The sequence below is a fragment of the Vulpes lagopus genome, chromosome 4, assembly GCF_018345385.1.
Source record: "Vulpes lagopus strain Blue_001 chromosome 4, ASM1834538v1, whole genome shotgun sequence".
Classification (NCBI taxonomy): domain Eukaryota; kingdom Metazoa; phylum Chordata; class Mammalia; order Carnivora; family Canidae; genus Vulpes; species Vulpes lagopus.
The window spans coordinates 34,316,061-34,337,004 of NC_054827.1; the positions used below are offsets into that span (position 1 = coordinate 34,316,061).

General features: G+C 38.1%; 1 long non-coding RNA gene across 1 annotated transcript; it reads right to left on the minus strand.

Moving 5' to 3' along the window:
- Window positions 1-250: 250 nt before the first annotated feature.
- LOC121488936 lies at window positions 251-20,072 on the minus strand. Its single transcript, XR_005987218.1, has 3 exons — window positions 19,982-20,072; window positions 670-792; window positions 251-536 (listed from the first exon to the last, which is right to left on the minus strand). It is a non-coding gene; the product is annotated as an uncharacterized LOC121488936 (long non-coding RNA).
- Window positions 20,073-20,944: the final 872 nt, after the last annotated feature.

The following is a 20,944-nucleotide window of genomic DNA, read 5'->3' on the forward strand; positions in this document are numbered from 1 at the left end:
AGATAAACTACAGCGATGTCAGGAGAGAGAGGCAATTCAAAGACAAATGCGATTTGAAATTGCCAACATTTGACTGCCTCTGAGTTTAAAAAAAAAAGTCAATTTTGTATGATTTATACTAAAACGTGTTATTCAATAAAGAGAATGGCACTTGATTCCAATTATTCTAACAATATTTTAGAAAGGAAAACATTTCCACGTTATTTTGCAACATTTTAATGATAACTGGATAAGTAAATGAACGGTTTCCCTGGGGTCAGTGCAAGTCTGGACTCCCCTGAGAGCATTGCACTCAGAGCAGAACTGGACTCCAGACAGGGCCTGGGCTCTGCATTTCTATCCTGGCTCTGTCACTCCCTCGTTCTGTGACACGGGGCCAGACATTGAACCTTTCGGCTGCATTCTCCTTACTTGATCATGGAGAGAATTTCGCCTATTTCAGAGGCTCATTCTTTAATAAATGAGCTAATGAGAACTTGTTCAATCATTTCCCCTCTTGCTCTTCATCCCTTTATCCTGATTTCCATCTGAAGACCCTGGAATGGAAACAACATTTCAGTTTCCAAAGACTTTAATTTTCATCGTTTATTATGATTAAAAAGACTTCTGAATGAATTTGTTCTCTATTTTTACCATTGCTCTAGAAAAAACACCAAGGTGGAGTCTCACCATACAAAATGTTTTTCAGGGAATGTCTCCTTGGCCAACAGTTGTGGTCAGTCTTGGACTGATTCACCAGTTTCAAATCCCAGGGCTTCCCTGAGAAATGTACTCTGCATCATGGAGTTGTCTCTGCAACACAGAACAGACCTCACAGTGGCAAACTGACCTGCTAAAGACTGACATACTTCATAAGTAAGTCTGGTACTGCACTCAAGGCGTCTCCAGAGTGAGCAGGAAATGATTCAAAACCAGCCCTTGCCAGAACAAGTGTGGCCATTTCCTCTGTGCATAAGATAATGGAGAGCTTGCATCACAAACCTTCTCTGAATAGCCTTTTCCGTGATTCAGCAGGTTCCAAATATAGTGAGATAAGGGATATCTTTTGCATGCTGTGCTTTTGTCATCTTACCTGAGGACAAGCAGTACCTAGGAGTATTGATGCTCCAGGATCCTACACCTGCCCCACTGTGTTTAAGTCAGAGGGATTGAAATCAATGTCTGTGCTGTGTAGGTAGTTCCCACGCACTAATATGCATGTGGCCACATACTGTGCTAGGCATGGATATGAAGTTGGGTTTGCAGGGACAAATAGGAGTCACAAATATAAATGAATATATCATTTCAGAATATGGTAATGGGTCTGAAGTCCAGGTTGCTACGAGGGACGGTATCCAGGAAGACCTCATTTATATTGAGCCTTACTGAGAAAGGGATTTCTAAGTGAGATCTAAAGTATGTCTACGGCAAGTGAGGGATGGGAGGTGGAGACAGAAGTACTGCGTGTGCAAAAGGTCTAGGTATTGATGTAGGAAAAGACGTTGGGGATTGAAACCGACAGCCAAGGAAGAATTCTTAAGATGTCTTTGGTGCAAAAAGGTGATTTTTTTTTTTAGAGATTTTGTTTATTCATGAGAGACACACAGAGAGAGAGAGGCAGAGACATTGGTAAAGGGAGGAGCAGGCTCCCTGCAGGGAGCCCTATGAGGGACCCGATCCCAGGACCTCGGGATCACAACCTGAGTCGAAGATAGATGCTCAACCACTGAGGTGCCCGCCAAAAGGTGATTTTCTTAAAACATGGGGACAGAACTCATGGGCAGAAAGAGCTGTACCCCAATGTCATGAGGAATGGCTCATTTTATACTTTCAAGTTGGGAGGGGTTTAGGGTTAGCATAAATCTCTGAGGCATTTTGGAAGCAAGGTTTCCAGGACCTTGAGGGGGCTAGCTATTGTTGGGAAAACGTTATTTATTACTGTTTAATAAAACCTTAGTCTTGAGACTCTTCAGATGTGTATCGGTGGGTCATATGCTTGGGAGATGATTGCCAACATCTATCTTTGGGGTGTGGAGCTAAAGGAACTTTCCAAAGGAATTTTTATATGTTAAATAGACATATAGATCATAGGGGTTGGGCTAAGATTGCCTTTAGCCTTTAGCCAAGTATCAACATCAGGCAGTGGAGTCTCTAGAGGAATGTCACTCTGCCTGTTTCAGGGACTTGTCAATGGGCTGTAAGCAATAAAGAAATTTAATAATTTTTGTTCTGCCTTTGTTTCGCACATCAGGTATGCAAAGGCCTTGATACAAGAGAGCTGGTTTGGCAGCTAGGTAGAGAAGACAAATCTGATGTCCGGGGTAGAGCTCACAAAGTTTGTACTTCACTCTTAGGGCAGTGCAAAGCCAGTGAGGTATCTCACAGAGGATGGCAAAGTGGGCCCATACTTTTCAAAGTTCCCTGTGGTTGCCATGTGCAAAGTGGACAGGCTCAGGGGCAAGGAGGGAGGTGGAGAAGGTAAAGGAATCATAGTGGCAGTGAGCATTAAAGGAAGCCTTAAGCAATGATGTGGAAAAGATAACAATTATGGAAGTGGCTAGAAGAGCAGAACAGGAAACGAAACTGTTAAAGAGAGAAGCTGTGCACAAAGTCCTCGGGCTGTAGCAAAAAAGGTCAGCAGGGCATGAAGATAAAGAGGCAGCCTGGATAGTGACTTATGGCAGTGGTAGGATGGGGTGGTGGGGAGGTATTTGCAGACTGCTTGTAAGCCTTAGACTTTCTTTTAAGGCCTGGAACAGCCCGTCATTCTCTTCTTTACACCCAGCGCCACCCTGATCCAACAGAAGTCAAGCTGGCTCCTGTAGCAACGCTGACCCCCACCCTAACAACTACGGTCCCATTGCTTCTGGCCCTGACCCCAGCCAGCCCCTATGTACACTCTGATGTTCTCTAACACCCCCCAAAAAACACCATCTTTGACAGTGGCTCCACTGGAGAGAATAGCTAAGTGTGAATAGTAGGGTGCCCTCATTGTTCCCCACAGATGAATGAACATGCCTCCTTGGCCGCTCGCTCATGGAGAGAGCTGCTCTCACTGAGGAGCACTTTGTCCTTTGAGTGTGATTAGTAAGACAGAGATGACTGTATTCTGTAAAGGTCTTCCAATGACCAAATTTGGCCTCTGAGAACTGAACAGAAATGTTTCATATGAGTCATGCCGGTTTGCCTCATTTTCTGTCATTAGTTGTTATGGAAACCACACAAGCACAAACCAGGAGTTTCAGAATTCCTGCAGTGAGCCTCAAACTTATCCATAGGTTTATACAGCAAACAAGCTTGCTTACTTTGTTAATCTTTAGCTACTTCCTGCCCTGTTCAAATTGGAAGTTGAAGAATTTGGCACTGCCTAGAGCCCATGCTGCTCTTTTCACGTGAATCAAAATAATAGACATGCCCTTCTGTTTTGCCCTGAGGATGGTATAGATATGTAGAAGAATTCCAGATTACTTCCTGAGTTATCTGTTAGATCAAAGCTGCTTCCTTGTTAACATAGAAATTATACACATGTGAAAAGAATTTAAGAATTCTTTACACTGTCTTTTTTGGGTTCATCCCAATCTCTTGGCAAAATCTCCGGTCAAATCTTAATAGCCACTGGGTTTACTTTGGTAAATATGTACTTTAGAGAGATGCTTGACAGATTTTTGCTACTTGAACTTCTTTGATGATATCTACAAATCTCTGAAAACTCAGACACAAGAAAGTTGTGTGGTCATGGTATCTCCTGATTATTCAAAGACCAATGGTATGTTTTGCTGCTTCTTCAGCAAAGAATTTTAACCAGACAGACCTAGATTCATAAAATAATGATAGCAACATCTATACACGTTTTTATAAACACCAAGCAAGTTAAATGGGCAAATTATTTAGAACAGTTCGTTATGCAGAGTAGGAACCTAACCATTGATAATTACCTCTCCTTTTGCTTTAGACTAGCTGCCTTGTGGCCATTTTGCTGCTAACTAGCACTTCCAGCTGCTTATGGGCAAGATGTGTAGTGAATTAACAGGTAGAGAATGTGGAATATATTTTTTTAAGATTTTATTTATGTATTCATTCATAAGAGACACACAGAGAGAGAAGCAGAGACATAGACAGAGGGAGAAGCAGGCTCCATGCAGGGAGCCTGATGTGGGACTCGATCCCGGGTCTCCAGGATCACGCCCTGGGCCAAAGGCAGGCATTGAACCGCTGAGCCACCCAGGGATCCCCTGGAATAATTTTTAAAAGAGGACTTATAATGAGGACAGCCTGAATACCATTCAAGTGTTCCATCTAACTTGAGCTTTACAATTTAACTTGGGCAAGTGACTTAACTTCTATGAGCTGTGCCCATTAACTGGAACAGTTGAGTAGATAATCCTGAGGCCAGGCATTTTGACCAATATAAAGAAAGCAACATGTATGACTACTGGCCCTGATGGATTTATATTTATCTGTAAGAAATTGCATGAAAAAAAGAGAACAATACAAAGTGAGGAGATAAACATGGAGTAGAGTGAAAGATACATTTGGTAAAGTGGATAGAATTCAAATTATAATTCAATTTCCCCCTGTCATCTATCACCCGTGCATGCTAATGAGTCTCATTAACAATAATAAATTCATCTTGACCGACTTGTGCCCATTCACACTGAAGGAATTCAGTCCCTTGGAAAAGCTCATCCAAATATTTCTGCGAATCAACAAAAACTATTTCCCTGTGCTCCCTGAAGTCTCTCAGGTCCATAGTTTCATTCTCCTTTTTTTTTTTTTTAAGATTTATTTATTTATTTCAGGGAGAGAGAGAGAACATGATCGGGAGGGGCAGAGGAGGAGAGGGAGAGAGAGAGAATCTCAAGCAGACTCAGCTGGGCTCAATCCTATGACACTGAAGTCATGACCTGAGCCAAAACCAAGAGTCAGGTGCTTAACTGACTGTGCCACCCAAGCACCCCAATAGTTTCGTACTTTTTGATGTTGGTTACCTGTGAGGTCACTCATCACTCTTAGTGACACTGTGTTCTTTCCATAACTATGCAGAATACAGGACTGACATGGGCTCACGGAGGCCTGCTGGCACTGAGCAACACTTTCACCTAGAGAGACTGACATTTTGAAGGATCAGGAGATTTCCTTACCCCCCAAGCTGCCCAAGGATATGAATATGCCTCTACCTTTTTCCATTTAACAATGTATCATTTGGGCATCGAAGCAAACTCTTTGGACTCTTTCGTGCTGTGGTTTCTCAAGAAAAGAGCTGTTTATTGCTTCTGCCTCTATCCCTCACTTCATCAAGTTCAGTATCAGTTCATGGGGCTGGAAGGGGACAAGAATTGTCTCAGACCTACATACTGTCTCCTCCTTTCTTCTAACCCCAACTATTTGTGAAAATTTACCCCTAAAGGCCTTGTCTGTCATTTAACGAATATGTTCAGTAAGGTCATATTATATAACTTAACTTCAAGCTACACCTTCCATTAAGGAGAGATAGAACTTATATAAGTGGAAAGGAAATTCTAGGAGATGGACAGTAAGAAAATACGATAGGTTTAAGAATTTATGACTTAAGTCCTCAGAGCAAATAAGAAATAGGGCCAGATTAGCAAAGATATCAAGTGCTAGGCTGGGAGTTTATACTGAATGTGACGGGATATCACCTCTAGAGTGTCACTGCAGAGATGAAAACAGAAATAGTTGAAACTCAAGTCAATTTCTGTATTCTGTATTTTTTTAAGTTTAATGACAGAATTAAATCCAAATCTGAGTGCTATTGTGCACCTTGTGCAAATAATGTAGTTTTCTTTGCATCAGGTTAATGTTCTGTGATTTGGGGATAACTCTACCTTTGCTTAGATTGACTGCGAGGAGTAATTTAGGTGACATATGCAAACTCAGTTGGGATACAGCCTAGTGTATACTAGCTCAATATATGTGTCCTTTTTCTTTCTCCTTAGTAGAAGATTAAGGTGAAATTATTTCACTTTAAAAAAACCCTAAAAGATATTTTTAAAAACTAAATTTAAAAGCACTTATGTATTTTAACTATTCACCCATCAATGATCAGAACAATTTGACTCTCAGAACTCAGAAGTTAAAGGGAAAAAATGGTAAAAGTAGTCCTCTGAGCTAAAGGGGCTTTTATTCTTTCATCGTCTGATAAATTATACCTAATTCTGGATTACACATATTATTAAAATAAAAATATTAACAAAGATATCTTCTCTTTTAATGTAAACTGATATTACCAGAAAATCAGTTTATCACATTTGCTTCCTCTGAGCTATTACTAAATTATTTAATTCAATGTGTTTTTCTGATGTTTTCCTCTAATTTATACATAGTAACCATAGATTAAAAGATAACAAGCCCTATTGACATAAAATTCACATACCATGAAATACACTGATTTGTAAATTCAGTGGTTTTTAGTGTATTTCCAGAGTTGCACAGCTAACACCACAATGAATTTTAGGATAGTCTTGACACTTCTCAAAAAAGTCCTATACCCTTTCCCGTCATCTCCTTTTCCACCTCATCGTCCTCCCCTAGCCCTTGGCAACCACTTTATGTGTCTAATAGATTTCCCTCTCGTGGGCTGTCATGGGGATGGGGATATATGATATGTGGTCTTTTATGTCTGGCTTGATTCAGTTAGCACAGTGTTTTTGAAGGTCATACGGGCACACCCCATCTTATTGTGCTTTGCTTGATTGCACTTCTCAGATATTGCTTTATTTACTTATTTATTTATTCTTAAACAAATGAAAAGTTTGTAGCAATCCTGCATCCAGCAAGTCTATCAATACTATTTTTCCAACAGCATTTTTTCAGTTTGTGTCTGTGTCACATTTTGGTAATTCTTGCCATATTTCAAATGTTTTCATTATTATTATATTTGTTATGGTGATCTGTGACCAGTGATTATGACTCACTGAAAGCTCAGATAGTGGTTGGTTAGCATTTTTTGGCAGTAAGGTATTTTTTAATAAAGGTACATACATTGTTTTATTCGACATAATGCTTTGCACATTAATAGTCTACAATAAAGTGTAAACATAACTTTCATATGCACTAGAAACCAAAGTCTTCATTAGACTTGCTTCATTGTGGTACTTGCCTTATTGTGGTGGCCTGGAACCGAACCCGCAATATCTCTGAGGATATGCTGCTACTTTATTCCCTTTCATTGCCAATAAAATTCCACACACCACATTTTATTTGCCCATTCATCATTTAATGGACATTTGGTCTGGTTCCAATTTTTAGTTATTGTGAATCAAGCTGCTATGGAATTGTAGAATTTTAAACCTAAAAAGTATTATATGGCTTTTCCAGCCCATTCTCTTTCAATGTACAGATATGCTAAAGAAGCATCAGAAAAGGGAGGTGTTTGGGACATGTCTCATTGATGCACTTCAGTGAAAGTAGAACTCAGGTCTTCTAATCATTTTATGACTGCCATTCCTCCTCCATCAATAATTTGCAAAGTTTTTAGAAAAAGGGCCTATGCTGTTATAATGGATGCAATAACAGATAAAAGCCATTCTTGGTACCCTCAGCACTATACAATTTAGTGAAATGGTGATTGTATCTGATTTTCTTCATCTCTGAAACACTTATCTAGTGCAGAGCACATAATGAGTATATAATAGGAAATTGTGTAATTGGTGCATCGAAAGAGCTACTAAGCTCATGGGGCATAAACATACCAGCAACTTTGTATTTGACTTTTATTTTTCCTTTAAGTCTGTTCGTGGTGGCAGTTTTTTTTTTCCCATACTCCTAGATAAAAACTTGGATAAGCCCCAAGAGTTTAAAAGTCCTAAGATTCTTTGTGTCACAAAACAGGCTCGATTCAGTACTCAGAATGCCAAGGCTCTGCAGTCGTGGAAGGTTCCATCTTCATCGGATCTGTTTTCTCTCCCACCTGCGACGGGCCAGCAGCCTGCAGGTGCTAGAGGACACAAAGGAGCTGGGGAGCTCTTGCAGCGCTGTGATTTGATGCCCTCTGCTCTCCGCGCCTGGCAGGGGTTTACATACATCTTTCTTGCACCACTGCCTTTGTAGGCTCTTTAGAGGCTCTGTCTCCTGCATCCTTGGGTGACTACACTTCTCTTGACACAGATCATTTACACTTTTCTGGCTTGTCACTTTCTCCTTCCTTGGCCTCAGGGAAGACAGCAACACTTCAGCCTCCCTTAGCTGAAGCCAGATGGCCTCTCCTGGTGGCCCTATTGGAAAATCCCAGATATTCTTTTTTTACGGATAGTCCACATCTGGTTCACTGGAAATACGCTTGTGCCCTTTGCCCCAAAGAAGGTCAAACCCAATATAGCTTCTCCTCAGCTCATCTATCAGCAGCAGGCAGCCGGTTCCCATTACACTTTTTATACTTCTCAGACCATGCAATTCAGTCTCTCTCTCTCCACTCTGTTATACCCTGTGGATCACATATATTTAGCGTTCTGCCTACTTTCCTTGAAATTGGTCTCTTGGCTGGAAGTGAGAGGAGAATGTTTCTCCCGCCGGGGGTGTTTCTGTGTCTGAGGGAGCCAGGAGAACTTGAGTCACAGCTCTCTCCAAGGAAATACACCTGAATATCATTCCTTCCTCAAGCATTTTACTGTAATTGTAGACAAGTGGTTCAAAAGTCATGAATCTGATTTAAAAACAACAAAAAATCCATAAAATCTTTGAGATTTTGCATCTATGTCTATTACCTTTCCTTGGAATATCCTATCTATTATTTTTTTGATGTAATTTCTAATTTAATATCTGGTTACACTTTTAAATTGTCCAGAAGCTAGGGTAATGTAATAAAGGGAACACTGGCCCAGGGTGGTATTAGCCATCATGTATAGAACTCTGCTTTATACCAGACACCATGTTAAATCATTTGAAAACATTATCTCAACTTCTTGTAGCAACTCATTGATATAGCAATTACGATCTTCATTTAATAAATCAAGGAATTAGATCTTCAAAGTTTATCATTTAGAATGGTACGCTGAATGTATCATATAGCTGAATGCTTTCAACAGGAAGAAACACAACCCCTCACCACCACCACCAAATGGCTTATACAACAGAAACAAGGATTATCTTACATAGGAGTTAATTTAGAGGTAGGGCAATTCCAGTACTGGTTAAGTTAATGACTCAAAAATGTGCCAAGAATCTGGTTTTTTTCCATATTTCTATTCTGTAGCCTTGGTATTTAATCCTATCCTGGGCTCATTCCTTTCATGATCATATGATGGTTGCTCCATTTTCGATTATCACATCCAGATGAGACCATGCTTAGCAAAAGAGATGTTTCTCTCCTTTAGAAAAAAATTTTCCTAAATACCCACCTGAGGAGCTAAGCAAAATGGCATCTGCAACAAGGAAGAAAGAAGAAGATGTACTATAGATGTGGAGTGGGGAAACCCAGCTACAAGAGTTTAAGTAACTTGCCTTAAATCCAGGGGTGGGATTTGAACCTCAGGTTGTTTTGCTCCAAAGTATATGCTTTTATTCCATGTTGTATAGTATGCTTTGTGGCCAGAGTGACAGTGGTTTGGGCTACAGGTCTCATAGTTATGTTACTTTAAGAGATTCTTAATGACTCAGATCCTTAGTTCTTTTACCTATAAAATGAGAGTTGTATTCTGATGATGGTCTATTTGCTTTTTAATTACAGTGGGACTGACAGTATTTTCTGCCACTTTTAAAAGAAAAAAAATGTATAAAAGTCCGTGACTTTAGTTCTTTAACAAGACTGCCAGTAAAAATACCCACATTTCAATTGTTAGTGTTTTATTTGTACTCTCTGTAGTGAATTAATACATGATGTTGCCAAAGAGCTGCTCAAAAGTTTCAAATATCTCTCTGAAGAAACAGCAGATGTGTGGTGGATGAGACAGATCTCCAAAGTGGATATATTTATCAATCAATATAAACATATACAGAGAGAAGAGAAACTGAGTCTATATAGGCTAACACTGTGCTATTCATCACCCAGGCTGGTTGCCAAACTTCAGTTGTGACTCTTGAAAAATATTCCAAGTAAGGCCATGTGCGTAGCTAGTAGACTGCTGAGCTAAGATCATTAGGACTACTACCTTTTAGTCAGATCGCTTCAAATGCCCCATCCATGCTTACTAGTTTGGCTTGAAATTTTAGCTCATAGAGATGTTTGCCCTATGATGGGTGAGGACATAATTGAAACAACTACTTATTTCCAAGCTTTCACCCAAGATCTTGACTTTATATTAATTTGAAGAGTTCATAGACTCACTCTTGAATCCATATATCGGGCAAAGAACCCTCAAACCATTCAAACTAAAGCTCTTAAATGTAACTAGAAGTATATAACACCTACTTGCCACTCATATCTCCTTCATTTTCTTAGAGAAGTCTCCTTCAACCATCCTGGTCAAAACAAAGTCTCCCAGTTGCACACACTCTCTCGTGATATTCATCACACGTGTCATTATTTGTCCTTTTGTACAATTCTGTGTTTAATGCCTTACACTGCATATGTCTGTACATAGCAGGAAGGTGGCCACTGTGTCTCCCTTTCGTTCACCGTGACATTGTCTGGCATGACTTGTAGTGGGCATTCAATAAGTATGTGTTGAACTAATCAAGGACAATGCATTGCATTTTAGAAATTTGGACATACAATGTTTTTGGGTTTTTTTCAAAAAACCACACAACCTTTTGCAAAAAGAAATTGCTGGGATGTTTTAAAACTTCTCTGCTAAAAAGGACTTTTTCATCTAATGAATTCAGAATGAGATAAAACCTTTGACAGTGAAGATACTATACTACTAAAAATAATATATTTTCTGTATGTAAATATTGTATTATTTTTAATTTCTGGATATAGATTTAACACTTTAAAATAAGATCAGAGTAATAATGGACTAAAATTACTACACAAATCAGAGAAAACTTATTTAGTATCCATTTATTATGAAATATAGGTTTGTGAACCAGATTCCTAGTATATTCTGAATATTAGGTATTTTCTAACCCCCTTATTTTCTTTTACAGGTTAACAAATACTGTTTCAGATAGGTGACCTGATTGGATCTCTACTAAGTAGTGTCAGATTGAACAGGAATACTAATCCTAGGTCTCCTAAATCCTAGTCCATTATTTACTTCATTTTTCCGTAATTAAAAAAAAATGTTGTGAGGACAAAAACCTATATTATTTTGTTATATAATTTCAGCAAAGGGAAGACAACAAGGAACTTTAATTATCTTATGGTGAGTAGTTGGAATTTTAAAAGTAATTTATTTTTAGTAAAATTAATTCTCTAAAGACAAACTAACTTCTTAATTTTCGAATTTTTTTAAAAGATTTAATTTATTTATTCATGAGAGACACACAGAGAGAGGCAGAGACACAGGCAGAGGGAGAAGCAGGCTCCATGCAGGGAGCCCAATGCGGGACTCGATCCCAAGACCCTAGAATCACAACCTGAGCCAAAGGCAGACACTCAATGGCTGAACCACCCAGACATCCTTTAACTTTAGAATTTTAAAAATCCTGCTGTAAACTGTGGTATATCCATAAAGTAGAATATTATTTAATGTTTAAAAAGTAGCTTCCAAGCCACAAAAGACAGGGAGGAAACTTAAATGCATATTTCTGAGGAAAAGAAGACAATTAACAAGGCTACATGCTATAGCATGTACTATATATAGTACCAACCATATGACATTCTGGAAAAGGCAAAACCATAGTTTAGATCAGTGGTTTCCTGGGATGGGGGAAGATGGGATGAATAGAGACAACACAGGAGATTTTTAAGAGAGTGAAATTATTTCATGTGATATTATATTCCATGTGGATATATATCATTATATATTAGTCAAAATCCATATAATGTACAACACCAAGAGTGAACCCCAACAGAAATGATGAACTTTGGGTGAAAATAATGTGTCCATGTAAACTCATTGATCATAACAAATATGCCACTCTGATGAGAGAGGCTGATAATGTGAAAGGCTATGCAAATATTAAGGAACAGGAGATGTGGCAAGTCTCTGTACTTTTTACTCAATTTTGCTGTGAACCTAAAACTGCTCTTAAAAAAGTCTACTTATTATAAATAAACACATAAATAAATGTCGCTCATTCTTTTTATTTTCATTAGTGATCATCCCTGTAGTACAAACCAGTTTGTTGAATGTATTGCTTTAAGATAGTGTGAAATAAACGGCACTCAATGTCAAATTGTGGCTGACACACAGCAAGCCACCACTGTCCCACTCAATTGGTGCCTTTCATGTAGACTATGGTGTGAGTTCTCTCCCCTGGAATTTTACAACATGGCACCCCTTGTTCATATTCTTCCTCCTTCATATAACTGGATACATGACTTTGGTCAGCACAATTAAGCTTTTAAAATCCTTGCTGTTTCATTTCTATAAAATTGGAATAACATATACTACATAGAGCATATGAAGAGATGCCCTGAGAGGGATCGTTTCCATGTGGGGCAGAGAGCCATTAGGATAAGTGATATCCAGTCTAAAGTTTGTCAAAAATGGGACTTACTCATTAGGGTAAATTCTTCGGGTTTCTTCCTTAGGCTCAAATCTATCTTGAGCAGAAGAAGAAGACATCTATCTTGGAAGAAGAAGACATGCAAATCTTCTATTTAAAAAAAAAAAAAAGGCTAGGTTTGGTGAATATTAAAGACAGACCAGGGACTGAGAGTTCTAGGTCATGCTCCAATTTTTCTGTTACTTTTGATATTCGAAGTTGCTTCTTCTTGTAAATAGAAGCAGTTAAAACCTTCACTCTGAAATGTCCCCATGCCTGCCTTAGATGTTGAGCATATCACAGTGCATCCTGGTGACAATGCGAGAGAATCACAAAGATTAGGTGATAGGTAGCCCAGAAAGAGGGGAAGGCAAGCAGGCTAAGTGCGGGGAGGTGGTGTCTGCAGCTGGGAAAACAGAAGTTCCTTCATAGCCATCTTTCATGTAGGAGAAGGGCCACCTTTGCACAAGCCACCTACACGTGGAAGTGCCGACACTGAGTGAGGACCTACTAAGGCAATTTCCTTCCCTTGGATAACAATATTTTCAGATTTCTTAAAAATGATTTTTGTCCTCCTAATTGGGCTGTTCTTTTTTTTTAATTTTTATTTATTTATAATAGTCACACACACACAGAGAGAGAGAGAGAGAGAGAGAGAGGCAGAGACACAGGCAGAGGGAGAAGCAGGCTCCATGCATTGGGAGCCCGATGTGGGACTCGATCCTGGGTCTCCAGGATCGCACCCTGGGCCAAAGGCAGGCGCCAAACCGCTGCACCAGCCAGGGATCCCCTAATTGGGCTGTTCTTAAACGCAAGATAAAGCTCCTTGTTTTGGTAATATTTTAATTGCAGTTTTATATAAAGTGTCTTCCCTTTATTTACTGGAATAATGGAGCAGACCTGTGGTATCTGTAATAGAGTGATGAGTATTTTTTAAAAGCTAATCCAAGTGAAGGGTAGATTTATTGACTTTTAGAGCCTGTTTTTATATAATCACCTTGCACTGGGGAAAGAAGTAAATCAGAAAAGTGAGAAAGATAGTATCCTTCCTATTTGGCCCAAATGCACAGAATCCTCCCTAATTACCAACAAAGGAAGTCTTGAAAGGCAGCCTCTCTTCTCATCCCAGTCTGAAGAAACTTGCTCTATTTAATATGCACATATTTCTTTTTCTAGGAGAGGTGATTATTTGTTTAAAATGATACCCAGCTAGGATAAATTCTGCTTGGACTGACTGAGGATGTACAAAGTAAATCTATACAATTTTATCAAGGACTTAATGCAAGGTTTGTGAAACATAATTTACCCACAGATACCTGGGAGTTAACTTATTGGAAACACTATATTGAGAGACCTCCAAATTACTCCAAAAATGACTGAATGACATTGGCAGATGGGCAAGGGTATCATCTCACCAGATGAAATCTCAACTTCTTTTATAAAGGAAAATATGGAGAATTTAAGAATTCATCAAATCTGTATTAATTATCAGGAAAGTGGAAGCAGGCACAAATTTTAACATGATCCAAACCATGACCCTCAATATGAATCCTATGCTTCACTAATACACACATACTCTTTGCTGATGAATACATTCTTAAAGCTGTCTGTTCAATTATTAATTTACTGAACTCTATTATGCACCAAAACATTGTGTGAAAACTGGGGATAAATCCGGTTGTCCGTTAAAGACAAACTCTGTCCTCTCTTGTAGACCACTTATCTTTGGGGGGAGACAGACAAAAAACAAACAAATAGGCCAAAAATAATGAAGCAACTATAAATTAGGATATATGAAGCTAATAAACAAGGTACTAATGTTAATAATGAGTGTTTCTTCCTGAAGATGTGGCCTTTCTGAGAGCTGAATGATTGGAGTAAGCTGAGATCCAGAGGGATTGTTTAGGTAAGTAAAATGAGCCAGTCTGATGCTGTCTTGAAGATCACAGCTTTGTAATATAGCTTAAAGTCAGGCATTGTGATGCCCCCAGATTTGGTTTTCTTTTTCAACTTTCCTGTGGCTAGTAAAAGGATAGTTTTAGAGCTGAATCCTAAGCTTACTTTATGTAATTCTAAAAACTCTCAGATGTGCTACCATATACTACTAGGGTACTACTAGGGTACTACTAGGGTAGTAATACTTAAACTTTAGTGTGCATCTGAATTACCTCCAAAAGGGCTTATTAAAACACAGATTCCTAGGTGCTACTATCAGGGGCTCTGATTTAGTAGGTCTTAGGTAGCATTTATAAATGTTCATTTTTAACAAATTCCCAGATGCTGCTTTGGCTTTTGGAGCAAACTTTGGGTAGTACTGATATAGCCAAATGCTTTTTATGAACACATTATGGTGAAGTAGAGGTTAACAAAATTAAGGTATTTTACACTCATATCATAAAAATATATATCATAATATATACAAATATATATACACAATAATAATATATACTATATATAAGTCATTTGCATATACACCATCTGATTTGATCAGTATAATTACCATATGAGGCAGAAAAGTCAAGTGGTTTTATCTCTGTATTATTCAGTCATGCATTCACTCAACATGTATGTTCTGAGATTCTACTAGGCAATGAGCACTGCACAAGGAGTGCTGGGGATATGGTGGTGAGCAAAATGGACATGGAGCTTGGAGTTCAGAAGAGCAGACAGACATTAAGGCAATTATCTTATAATGTATATTTCTAGCAATCATGTTCTACAGATGACAAGTAACATGAAGAAAATGTAATAAGAGAAAGTAAATTCTTCTCAGAAGGAAACTTTTAGGGACGCCTCAGTGACTCAGCAGTTGAACATCTGCCTTCGGCTCAGGGTGTGATCCTGGAGTCCCAGGATTGAGCCCCTTATCCCGCTCCCCACAGGGAGCCTGCTTCTCCCTCTGCCTGGGTCTCTGCCTCTCTATGTGTGTCTCTCATGAATAAATAAATAAAATTAAAAAAAAAAAAAAAGGAGGGCAGCCCAGTGGCTCAGTGGTTTAGTGCCACCTTCAGCCCAGGGCCTGGTCCTGGAGACCTGGGATTGAGTCCCATGTCGGGCTCCCTGCATGGAGCTTGCTTCTCCCTCTGCCTGTGTCTCTGCCTCTCTCTCTTTCTGTTTTTCTCATGAATAAATAAATAAAATATTTTTAAAAAAAGAAGAAGAAGGAAATTTTTATATTATGAGGTCCAGAATTGCCTCTGTGAAACCTCCTGGGTTAAGCAGTTAGAATTGAGAACATCATGGTGATCTCCAAAGCCCAGTGCTATTTCCACAGGGGCTGCCTATCAAGGTGCAGAAGATCAGGAAGTCACAAAATCAGGAAAAGGATAAGGCACTCAGGTCAGGAAGTGCCACTGTCTGGGACTGAATCTAAGGAAGATCCACACCCCCTGGATGGGACTTACTATGTCCAAGAGATCTACAGAGGGCAAGCCATCACATCGAGTAGCCAAAGATACATTATCAGTGGGTTTATTATGGTCTCCTACCTCATCAGGAAGCACTCATCCAAAATGCTATCAAAAGAGAGAGGACATGAGACATTTTTTTTACACTCTACCACATAATAGGCATGTTTTGTAACATATTGCTGCTTATTGTTTTCTTCATATATTTCTCAGGTTCACAGAGGTTAAATAATTTAGCCAATATCATCCATCTTAGCAGGAATGGAGAGAAAATTCACCTCTGTTTATAAAGTCAGTCTTATTGGTAGCTTGGAGTTAAGTAGGTTCAGAGCTCTAAAGAAAAAAAATAAAAAACGACTCCCAGGGGACCTGGTTTTTAGGTAAAGTCTTGCGTTTGACACGTGCATCAGATGGAGACCAGTCAGCATTCATTTCAGGGTTTCTCAGGTATATTTAATTGGAATTGCAGGGATGTGCTTGAAACAGATACTAGAACCAATACCTAAAGAATATGACCAAATCTGGAGTTTGGCCTTGATATATATATATATATATACACATACACACACACACATGCATAAATATATGTATGTATATATTTGTGTATACATATTTACTTTTTTTAAAAACTAGTTTGCCAGGTCATTCTAAAGCTTACTATTCTGTTCCATCAATATAACTGTTTTCAAACATGATAGGGAAGTAGGTCAATATGACAAGGACAAGTACCAAAATAGGAAATTAGGACATATTTTTATATTTTCACAAGTAAATAAAATTATTATTTCATGCCACCCAACTCATTTGTTCAAACATTCCATGCTTATCAAACTTAAAGATAACATTTCTAAGAATCTTGATACTGAGAAAGCCTGCCCCAGCTAACATATCTCAATTCCTTGTCATCCTGACAGATCTGCCTCTATAAATTGATTTTTTAATGTATTTTGTTCGTGGGACTTTATCTCTTATTTCCTTATTGCCCTTGAACACACAGGCATCCTCAGAGATATTGCAGGTTTGATTCCAGACCACCACAATAAAGCAAATATTGCAATAAGGCAAGTCAGATTAGTTTTCGATTTCTTTGTGCATATAAAAGTGAAGTCTACACAGTACTATAGTCGATTAAGTGTGCAACAGCATTACATCTAAGAAAAAAAATGCACATACCAAAAATGCTAACCATCATCTGAACTTTCAGCAAATCATACCCACAGGTTGCAGATTACCATAACAAATATAATAACAATAAAAGAGTTTTAAACACTGCAAGAGTTACCAAAATGTGACACAGGGGCACAAAGTAAGCAAATTCTATTGGGAAAATGGTGCCAATAGACATGATGGATACAGGGTTGCCACATCCTCTCATTTATAAAAGAAAAAAAATGCAACATCTGTGAAGCACAATAAAGCAGAGTGTGATACAATGAGGTATGCCTGTATATGCCTGAGGATTGGATACAGGACTGTCATCACCATGATATGAAGCAGGTGGATATGTAGGCTTGATTAAAATGTCATTGGACCCCTTGTTGTTTACTCCTGGATCCATGCAATAAGAACTGGATGCTAGGTAAAAAGCAAACAGTCAGAGAATAGTTAAGAGTTCTTGAAAATAAAACACTTATTTGTAAAAATTAGAGACTCTTATGGTAGAATGAAAACATAAAGTCTGGGAAATTTCTCAAATATCAGAATAAAAAATGCAGTAAAATCATGACAAGAAAAAACGAAAATCAATCCAGAATGTCCATTATCTGACTACAAAAGTTTTCCTAATGAGGCTGTAGATAATGAATGGGAGGAAATTTATGAAAGGAAAAATTCAAGAACATTTTCTAGAACTGAAGAACATGACTTTCTAAATTTAAATGATTCAGAGCGCTTACATGGTTCAGTCAGTTAAGCCTCTGACTCCTGGTTTTGGCTCAGGTTGTGATCTCAGGGTTGTGGGATCAAGTCCTACATCAGGCTCTGTGCTGGGTGTGGAGCCTGCTTAAGATTCTCTCTTCCTTTCCCTCTACCCATACCCACTGCTCTCTCTCTCTCTCTCTCTCCCTCTCTAAAATAAATTAATTAACTAGTTAATTAAAATTATTCACCAAGTATCAAACACAATGTATTAAAAGAGCAAACAAAAATTTTTCACATTATTATGAAAAGTGACTGAGGATAGATATCTTACAAGATTTCAGAACAATAAAAATAGTTTAAGGGCAGCCCCGGTGGCTCAGCTGTTTAGCGCCGCCTGCAGCCCAGGGTGTGATCCTGGAGCCCTCGGATCGAGTCCCACATCAGGCTCCCTCATGGAGCCTGCTTCTCCCTCTGCCTCTTTCTCTCTCTCTGTCTAAATAAATAAATAAATAAATAAATAAATAAATAAATAAATTTTTTAAAAAATAATTTAAAAACAAATACCATTAATCAGAAGAGTAGAAGACTACTCAAAAGCTAGAAAACGCCACCCTAAAAATTTTGAAGGGGATAATGTTCAACCTAGAATTCTACACTTTGTTCAAGCCATCAATCTAGTGTGATGCTAGAAGAAAGGCAGTTCCATCCAGGCAAGGTGTCAAAGTATACATAGTTGACCCTCAAACACACAGGTTTGAACTCTGTCAGTCCACTTATACGTGGATTTTTTACAGTACAGTATGGTAAACATATTTTTCTTTCTTATTTTTTCTTAGTGACATTTTCATTTCTCTAGCTTACTTTTTGTAAGAATCCAGTATATAACACATATAACATACAAAATATGTTTTAATCAACTATGTATATTATCAGTAGGTTATCAGTGAACAGTAGGCTACTAGTAGTTAAGTTTCAGAGGAGTCGAAAGTAGTAATGAAGATTTTCAACTGCAAGGGGGGGTTGGTACCCCTAACTTTTGTGTTGTTCAAGAGTCAACTGCATGTGCTTGTACTACTTTAATTATAAGTGAAAACTAATTATTTTTTATTCAAGTAAAATTAACCTACAGTGTTATATTAGTTTTCAGTGTTCAATACGATTTAATGATTCTGCACTCTACCTCATGCTCAGCATGATAATTGTACTCTTAATCCTCTTTAGTTATTTCACCCACCCCTCTACCCACCTCCCCTCTGGCAACCACCAGTTTGTTCTCTGTACTTAAGAGATTTCTGGACATTTTTGTTTGTTTGTTTGTTTGTCTCTTTTTTTTCCTTTGTCTTGTTAAAATACACAAATGAGTGAAATCATATGGCATTTATTTTTCTCTGACTTATTTCACTCAGCATCGCACCCTCTAGGTGTTGTTGTTGCAAATGGCAGATCTCACTCCTTTCTAAGGCTGAGTAATATTCCAATATATATATATAATTCCAATATATATATATTCATATATATATTCCACTATATATATATATATATAATGGAATATATATATATATCCATTATCCGTTCATCTATGGATATGTACTCTGGTTGATTCCATATCTGAGCTATTACAAATGATTCAATAAACAGAGGTACATATATCTCTTTGAATTAGTGTTTTCATTTTCTTTGGATAAATACCCAATAGTAGAATAACTGGGTCATATGGTATTTCTATTTTTCATTTTTTGAGGAAATTTTTTCCACAGTGGCTGCCCCAATTTGCATTCCTACCAACAGTGCACAAGGTTCCTTTCTCTGCACATCTTCACCAACACTTCTAATGTCTTATGGTTTTTGATTTTGAAAATAAATTATTTAAAAAAAAAGAGTTTTCAACTAGAATTTCAGAATCTTGTGTCTAAGCTTAATTCAATTTATAATTGGCTGTCACTAAAATTATCTGCACTTCAGTTTGCCCACATAAACAACCAGTTTACCCACATAAACAACTATTTCTACAGTACTTTCCAATCATAGTTATCTATGCCTATGCTAAAACCTCATACATGAGGTGGGAAGAAGTGACAATAATGATAAGTTCATCCTCCTTAATAAAATCTAAAATCTGGAGACATCATGCACATGGCAGTTGATGGTAATGATGGTTATTTACACCTGGCCCCACCTTTTCCTACCTTCCCATCCACCGTCAATGCTGTATCTTCCTCCTGTCCCAAGTTCCTTGGTGACATGTCAGAATAATACTTCAGGCAGGATGAATCCTTGGTGAGGTCAAAGTGGCAGTTCTTTAATTCTTGAGCTGAATCCACAAACTAAAATTAGATCCTGATTTAAAGTGCACCTAGAGAGAACTATTTTAGGTGAAGAAATCCAGTTGAGAAGACTATTCATGTGTGAAACCTGAACAACAGAGTTAATAATTTGCTGATAATTGGAGAAAAAAGGCAAGATTTATAGCCACTAGAATGTTCGAAAAATCTTCAGAAAGAAAAGGAATTTCTCCTGGCTGCTTCTTTCTTCTTCTTCTTCTTCTTCTTCTTCTTCTTCTTCTTCTTCTTCTTTCTTCTTCTTTCTTCTTCTTTTTAAGATTTTATTTATTTACTCATGAGAGACACACACACACACACAGAGAGAGAGAGAGAGAGAGAGAGAGGCAGAGGAAGAAGCAGGCTCCACACAGGGAGCCTGACATGGGACTTAATCCTCGGTCTCCAGAATCAGGCCCTGGGCTGAAGGTGGCACTAAACCGCTGAGCCACCCAGGCTGCCCTTCTCCTGGCTTCTTATAACTGAATTACTTATGCTTTTTATATGGAGTGCTTCAAAAATATTTCTAAGCATCAAAAATAAACAACAAAGTAGAAAACACATTTCAATGGAGCAGGCTTGGTTGAACAAATTGTAAGCGAGAAATCCTAAGGAATAGTAATGATTCATAGACAATTCAGAATTATTTAAACGTCTAGGACTAGAATAGAGCTGGAACTGAATAAGAATATTGGTCTTGAGACACCAATTTTCTTTTAACTAGGGGGAAATGGCAATATAACAGATAATAAAAACTTTCTAAGACAAATCCAAGAGCATCCAAATTTTTAAAATCAAACGAAATTGAACAATAGCTTCTGGAGATTAGTC